Genomic DNA, 6,807 nt, shown 5'->3' with positions numbered 1-6,807 from the left:
ATGCACTTTCATGGGAGATTATCGTTGAAAATCATGGGAAGGGTTGGGACATTTTACCATGTAACGCGAATAAGGGGAAAATAAAGAGAACGTCTTGCTGGATACGACAAAATTCGCATAATATAATCAAATGAGTGATATTGAGAGGTACTTGGAAATATTTACAAGTTTGATCAGCAATTTTTTAATGAATACCTACATCGTGTCAGTTATACGCAATTTTTAAACAACAATAAAAAATGGCACTCGACAATAATTTTACTTCTTAATTACTAGATCTTTCAAATATTCAAAATAATCTGACTTATAGGGGTGTTGCTGTGAGTGATACATGAATTTTCAAAAAACAAATAAAAATTAGTAAAGCCAACCTGTAGAATACAAATGACAACATGTTCAAAAAACGCTTAGAAAAAACTGTTCCTACGTAGGTAATACAAGTTGACCATATTATATAAACTTGAGGACGAGACTTATTTGCAAAAAAATTTTGAATATGCAAAACCAACTTTATGAAAAATCGTAAACACATAAAATAATGGTATAGCAATTATAAAAAGAAAGTCGAACATCGATCAAAATAAAATTTCAATTTCTGTTATATATTACATTGTCACAGATGGCAGACCCAGGTTATTGTTCCTATGTATTTCGAAATATTTTCGAAAAAAATTTGAAACTTGATTTTTTATAAAAACAAAACCAATATGAATTAACAAAATTCCAATAGTAAAGTAAAAAACATTCAAAAATATGAAAATTACGTTGCGAATAATAGTCGAATACAAAACGTACGAAGGGAAGAAAGGAAAATGAAAGATCGGTCGAGACAAAATTGAGAATTTGTCGAAGGTCAGAGAGGAAACAAAAAATAGAGAAATGAGAATACTGGACCGGACCAAAGAAAAATACGTCGCGAAGTTTCCGTAAATATACTGTTATAGTACATCCTAGTCATGGTAATATATAAATTAATAAAATTAACAAGACGGTGAGACAACAAAAAAAAAAAACCAAGCGTTAAAGAGGAAATAATAAAAAACCAAACGATGGTGGACAGCGGCGTTATGAGAGTATAATTTCAAATTAAGGACGAATAATGTAAAAAATAAGGGTTGAAAGGATTTAAAATTAAAAAAAAATATTTCCTATCCTTCTAGTCATTTAAGATTATATACATGTAAATTCCAAGCACAAAATCAAAATTAGTCATATAAGGTCGTAGGTCTAAAATGGCGGCAGGCTTATACATTATTATTATACTCTACAAGGAGTACCTTTAAGGTTAAGGTCGTTAGGGTTAATTACATTCATATAAATATATATATATATTATATACATATATGATCGACATGTTTCACGATTCAGGGTCCCCTAGTTACTCTATCTGAAAAAAATACATAAATAGGTACGTAGTAGATAAAAGTGGTACATGGAGAGTGGCGTAGGTGAGACGAATTGTCAAGACGAAAAAATAAAAAATAAATAAAATACACGTAATTGGAGAAAAAGAGAGCAAACGCGTCCAAGTGCGCATGCGTGCAAACAAGTACAATGATTTTATGTGTGGCAAAAAGCCGTCGGCTCGTCGATTACGCATTTACACTGTGGAACAAAAAAAAACAAATGACGAAAATTGCTCGCGAATTTAAACACACAAAAAACACACATTGACACAAAAAAAAACATAAGCATGGAAACAAAAGTTGGAAACTAATGGAATTAAAGATAATTATTAAACACGTGTGTACATAACAGATACGTATGTGACACGCAATTACGACAATGGCCAATTATTTGCATCCACTACGTCGGTCAAGAAAAAGTATATATTGTAATGTATTTTCTTAACCCGACACCGATAACGAAAAATCCGAGAACTAACCTGCGTTACCTTCGGCCGTCCACCCTTCGCTCATGCAACCGCAAGCCGGGCGGCCGCCAGCCGATTCTTTTTTCACCGGGAACTGACTAGCCGGTGCGAACTGGGAGTTGGGCTGGAACAGGCCCAGCTCCACCAAGACTAGAGCTCTGATGCAACCTATCAGAAGGACGATAGCTTAACGGATCCCGTAGATTTCTGGGGACGCGTAAAATCAGCAAACGCAACTGGACGCGCGAACGGGAGTGAACGGTTACGGAAATGCGCGGCTGCTCAGGCTGCCGAGAGCAACAGATCGAAAGCGTAGCAGAACGAATCGGAGCTGTAAAATCGAAATCCCTCCACCAATTAATAAATTAGGAGCACTCACCGGAGCTGGTGCAGCTGATCCGTCAAGGCCGAGAACTGCATCCAGGAGACACTCGGGTGGGCACTGCACTAGGGCACAACACTGCACTTCCGGAACACGCACAGAAAATCCACCGAATTTCCTGGATATCGCGAGAGCAACGCGAAAACACCGCGAGCGAGAACTTTCTACACTGTATCTAAACACAGCTAGAAAAACTATAAACAAATTGCTCGGGAGCACGAGGTAGCCCGTAACACCCCGGTCGGTGCACCGAGACAGACTGCTTTGACAAAATAGCCAAATTCGAGAACTAATAATTCTAATCATGTGATTGGTCAAGATCCTCATAGCCGATAACTCTTCCCTTTCCCTCGAGTCGTCCCTTTAAACCAAATCGAGAGCGTTCCTTAGCGATTCAACTAAACGCGACCTCAACTAAACAATAACGAAATCTTCCGAGAGCACTGGCATAACTATACGAATCAACCCGCGAGCGCAGCTTCCGAGCAGGATGGCGACCCGAAGGGAACCAGAGATCGAGAACGTTATCTGTATCGGTAGCCGGAGTCGCCTTGTCACAATATATATATATCTCGACAAGATTGTAAATAAAATGGAAAAAAAATTAAAAACAAATAATTTCAAAAATGTTCCTTAATTAATTTTTATATTGTCACTGATTCTTAGAAAAAAATATACCTTTCTTGGAATTCAACGTGATGAAGGAATGACAATTTTTTTAAGAAATGGAAAACGACGTAGTATAAATAATAATTGAAAAAAAAATGCAATTACATTTTGTCGTAATTCGTGGCCGACGAGATATTTAATAAACGTTAAATTTAGCACTCAAACAAAAAACCGAATGTTCCTAACGTAATGCTTTCGAGTAAACGTATTTATATATATATATTACTATATATAAATATAAATATATTATATACATATTATTGATAGAGTTTATGATATATTTGACTGTAATTATAATATTTCTATTTTTTTTTTTTTTTTTTTCGAATTAATTTGGACAAGCGTGAAGGCGTAAGGAAACGTACAGAAATACACAGACACAAACACACATATATATATACAAACAGGGGATATAATCGACGCCGGGTAATAATTATATTAATTGACTAATTAATATATAGTTATAAGCGAGAGTGGAATATATTATTATACCGGAGAGATATATGAGAAACTGAGAATCGTAATGACGTATTTAGGTAATTTTAATTAGTTGGCTCCAGCCAATCGGAGCGCCGACGTCTTTGGATCTGGTTTGTAAAAAGAAAGCAATTTTTGTTTTCCAATGAAAAGAAAAACCTGAAACGCGTTATTTAAAAAAAATTCAAAATATTGGACAAACGCAAAATTTCTAAATATACCAAGTAAGCGAGATTACGCAAAGACGTCGCGGAACTTAATAAACGAAATCAAAACATTGAAAATCAAAATTACATTGTAAGTGTGTAATAAGTTATCGATTGTCGATTATTGATTAGTTGCTAATGATTGGAGGCGCCTGAAACTGCGTGGGCGCGTAAATATACACGCAATTGTACATGTACGCGTGTACGTGTACAATTGCATAGAATATATATATATATATATTCTACTGATCATTACGCTTACCTTAACGATTCGTTGTATTTCCTTGCTCGTTATCACAGTTTCATCATATTACCGCCATTACTATATTTGCCATCGTGTATTATTATTATTATTGAAAGGGCGCCACAACCTATTTAGGAGCGAAATAATATGGTCGAATTTTTTGTCATTTTATTGTACTGGTCCCCCCTTAACTACGTTTGTATGGTGAGACGTATATTAAAAAATAAAATGGTAGAATCGGTATGAAAAAAAAAAAGTATTTCTTTTTATTCCACACACTCGATCCCACTCCCAATTAAAAATAAGGGAGCAAAGATGAATGAAGGAGATATCAGTCAAATTTGATAATGAAAATTTGAATACGTATTTTATTATTAATTGTAGCGTTACCGATTAACGCAACAGTTAGAAACTGTGCTCACTTACCGAGACGCCTGTACATTCTATTGAGAAAGACAAACGGTTGCAATCGATAGTACAAAAAAAAAAAGGTAGTAGTTTTACCCAAGACCGGCCACTTCCAATCGATCAGTATCCAATTCGTATCGACAACAACAACATCGTACGAAAATTGTTTGCAGTGACTTAATTATGAAAAATTGCTAAAATGGATTGGATGAAAAAAAATATATTTTTATGCAAAGTAATATTTTTTATTTTATTTATATAAAGTGTTTTATCCTCCAACTATGGTATTTATTAATTGCTGTTTCGTCACATTGAATATTACGGTTGTAACTTCACTATGGTTTTCACGGTGTTTCTGAGTTGGTTGGGACTTGTTTTAAATCATTACTGTAATCAGTCGTAATTCACGAACATTAATACGAGAAAGAGCAGGAAATTCGGGTGGAGAGAGATGAAGGTGTAATAGGAAATTCCTAATTCTTGCCCTATAATAATTTCGTGACTAAGCCGACGTAACAGACGAAGGAAGGAAGAGAAAGAAAAAAAAGGAAAAAACAGGAAGATACGAAAAACGTCGGTTTACGAGAAAGCATAAATGACGGTAAGTGTTATCCTTGAATTTTTCCAATAAAGAGTCGGAAGTAAATTTCCGATAAAAAAATATATATACTATGAGAGAGAGATACTTGATGAGTATTTGCGTATAAAAATAAAGGTTAATCTCCAAAATTTATTTATTATACATATACACTGAGTACGACAGTCAATAGCCAATAAATTCAATAAAAGATAGTAGTAAAGATTCGAATGTAAATACATATACTCGGAAGAACAAATTGTATTCAGTTTTGGTAAAATTGAAAAAAAAAGTGAAAAATAATTTTTCTAATTTTTTAAAAAAATTATTCCATGACTGAAAAGTTATTTAATGCTTAACCAATCTTTACTTGTTACGAGATTCAAGCAGTTACACAATTACTCGTCCGACTGCGAGTACCTATTGTTCCATTAGCTGTGCTCGGTCGATCTCGCAAGTCCAATTTCAATTTTGTGAGTCGTGTCGAATTTCCGGAGGAAAAAATCTAGGGGAAAACGATATCTAGTAACCTTGCGTATGTTTATCACACACTTTCAATACTTTTCTTGCGCGTCCAATTTTTCTTTTCACTTCGCAGTCACTTTCGACTTGTCTTTCTGCGCTGACGGCGTAAATAACATATTTTATTATTAAAAAAGTTTCACGAACGTGCGTGCATTGTACAAACACCCACACAAGTGGATCGTCGATTCTGAAGAAACCAGTACGGACTGAATATAGGCGCGTTCATGAATATTCTATTATACGAGTATACAAAAAGTACAGATAGCCGAATCAGAAATCAAGGACTGTAGGAAAATTTCTATGATTCCCATTAGCGGCCAAAGTCAATATGGACTGTCATTTCGTTTATATAAACTTTTGTAAATGACTTTCTATACATAGTACAGTCACATTCTATCGGTAAATAACTTGCTTTGTACATACACAGTATAGTATATGCAATAGGTTTACATTTATTGATATATTTTTATTGGCATAATTCAATTATTAGTCGGTAAGTAACTATAATCCAAAATTTTGGTAAAGTAGGAAAGAGGGCAATGCATTATCTATTTCATAATTCAAAAGATAATTTTATGTTTTGCCTTTTAAAAATTTTATTTCTCAATGTCATACCCAAATTTGCTACTGCAAAAATAATTGACGTACGCATAAAGCATTGTTTAAAGAGTCATCTAAGAAATTGCATGGATCGTGGATTTGTTGTCGTGAAAAAAAAAAAAAAAAACTGCGAAATTTGCAAGTTTCTCATGCTGCAGAAGTTTCAGATAGCGACACGTGCTGGCAATTTATATGACTTGCATCCACGTTAAAAATGTCTTCTCTTATGCAGATGCATACGAGGAGCCACGTGTAGCTGAATATAATATCGTCTTATCTGACGCGAGGCTGTTACTTGCATTATATCAATGACACGTGGCAGGTTATACTTATGAAATTTGAAAAATATTTTTTAGTCGTTGATTAAAAATTTTTAATTAAATCATCCAATTAAAAAAAGTTTCGTACGATTTGATTGACAATAACGTTTCAACGGATAACGATGCACTTGCAGATTATGCAGTTTTTATCTGACGTTGATAAAAGTCCCGAGCGACGATGCACGTAGCCGTGGAATGTGTGTCAGAGAAATTTGCAAAACACAACGAGAGCAGATAAACAATCGATTGAGATCAAATCGATCGGATTACTTTGAACTTCGATCGAATCTGCATCGCAGTGCACTTTTTCTCATTTACCGATAACGGATCAATGCAATTTCTCATGGCTGTCAATTATTATTCGAATTCCCATGCTACCCTGTACTTGACACATTCTCAATGCTTCACTTGACATAACCCAAATGATAATGGCAGTTGTCGGTGTGTCAGTAAAAGTCGATGGTTATCGTCAAGTGTCGTGAGAGATGATGGAACGTAAGTATTATTGAAAAAAAAAAAAAAAAAA

General features: G+C 34.6%; 1 protein-coding gene across 1 annotated transcript in view; it reads right to left on the bottom strand.

Moving 5' to 3' along the window:
- Positions 1-4,530: 4,530 nt before the first annotated feature.
- The window catches only part of LOC107269999, a 71,513-nt gene continuing 69,236 nt past the window's right edge, over positions 4,531-6,807 (bottom strand). Inside the window, exon 6 of the mRNA XM_025087428.1 lies at positions 4,531-4,646. The gene's annotated coding sequence lies outside the window, so the exon portion shown is untranslated. The remainder of the gene's footprint in view (positions 4,647-6,807) is intronic.

Source organism: Cephus cinctus, unplaced genomic scaffold (assembly GCF_000341935.2).
Source record: "Cephus cinctus unplaced genomic scaffold, Ccin1 Ccin1_scaffold0695, whole genome shotgun sequence".
Classification (NCBI taxonomy): domain Eukaryota; kingdom Metazoa; phylum Arthropoda; class Insecta; order Hymenoptera; family Cephidae; genus Cephus; species Cephus cinctus.
This window is presented reverse-complemented; position numbering and strand designations above follow the sequence as displayed.